Genomic DNA, 1424 nt, shown 5'->3' with positions numbered 1-1424 from the left:
ACCCAGAGCTATCAGCTGAGCTGCTGTGGAACTAACCTGACAGGAGAAAGGCCGAGAACAGTTGACTGAGAGCATCCTCCATGAAGGCAGCACGGGCTGTGGTGTGGTGAAGTTCCTGAAGATCCTGCAGGTGGTGGTTCGGAACCTGTTCAGGTGTTCAAGCCCTTCCTCCCCAACATCCTCCCCTGTGCATGGAGCAGGTGGACCCCATCATCGCTGAGCATCCCTCCCCTGATGTGAAGGCCCAGCTATCTAAGCTGCTTTTCCGAATGCTCCATCACAACCAGAAGTACTTCTTCAGTCCAGTGTCCTGGCCAGTGTCCAGGCGGGATTTGCTGAGGAACAGATGGAGAATGAGCCCCAGTTCAGTGCCAGCGTGCAGGCTTTTGGGCAGTCCTTTCTTCAGCCTGACATCCACGTATTTAAACAAAATCTCTTCTCCTTGGAGACATACAACACCAAACAGCTCTACCACAAGAAGATCTTACAGACCACCGTGCTGTTCCAGTTCACTAATGTGCTGCTCCAGGTCCTGGTTCACAAGTCCCACGACCTTCTGCAGCAGGAGCTCGCATAGGCATTTACAACATGGCCTCAGTCGACTTTGACAGCTTCCCCTCAGCCTTCCTCCCGGAGTTCCTGTCCAGCTGTGATGGTGTAGATGCCAACCAGAAGACTACGCTGGGGTGGAATTTCAAGGTCGATCGGCACCTGCCTTCCTCCACCCAGAATATGAACAGCATGGTAAACGACCTGCGCTAATACAGACTCTGCAACGACAGCCTGCCGCCTGGCACCATGAAACTCTAGGCCGCTCACCTGAGGGACACCACCTGCTCTGCCACCGCTGCGGCACCTCCACCTGCCACCATGCTGTCCCCAGACAGTCGGACACTCCTTGGAGTCTCACAGCGGAGCTGCGGAGCCTGCTCCCCGCCCCTCCTCCACACTCTCTGCTGCCCACTGGCTTCAGGATAGAGCTCAGGTTACGGGCATGTGGAGCAGGCAGCAGTGCTGTGCCAGGAAATCCATGGTGGATGGTGCGGAGCTGTGGCCGTCAGAAGCACCAAGGACAGCTCTGCCAGGGACATCTTCTCACCGTTCCACCCACCACTTCCGCTGACCCAGCTGTTCAAGAAGAGAAGTGGTGTTAGAACTGTGTTGATATTTCTGTCAAGCCCCCCCTCCCTTCCTTGCTCTGAAGTCTCTATGCTAGATATTTGCAAAGACTCATGTTTTTGTTGTTTCCTGCTTTCTCATCATTCTATTGTGATAATAAGAGATTAAAAAGCTTAGTGAGAAATAAAATGTTTATGTTGTGGTTATATTTAAAAGGTTACATAGGGTTTTATTGGGGGGGGGAAACCCAAACAAACCTGTAAGTCACATGGGAGAAGAACCACCTGGTTTTAAGGTTGGCAGTG

The 1424-nt window shown here is 52.7% G+C and overlaps 1 pseudogene; it reads left to right on the top strand.

Moving 5' to 3' along the window:
• Nucleotides 1-810, top strand: part of LOC102869469 — a 1582-nt pseudogene extending 772 nt beyond the window's left edge.
• The last annotated feature ends 614 nt before the right edge of the window (nucleotides 811-1424 follow it).

This window comes from Elephantulus edwardii, unplaced genomic scaffold, assembly GCF_000299155.1.
Source record: "Elephantulus edwardii isolate Elephantulus edwardi_28Jun2011 unplaced genomic scaffold, EleEdw1.0 scaffold00085, whole genome shotgun sequence".
Lineage (NCBI taxonomy): Eukaryota > Metazoa > Chordata > Mammalia > Macroscelidea > Macroscelididae > Elephantulus > Elephantulus edwardii.
This window is presented reverse-complemented; position numbering and strand designations above follow the sequence as displayed.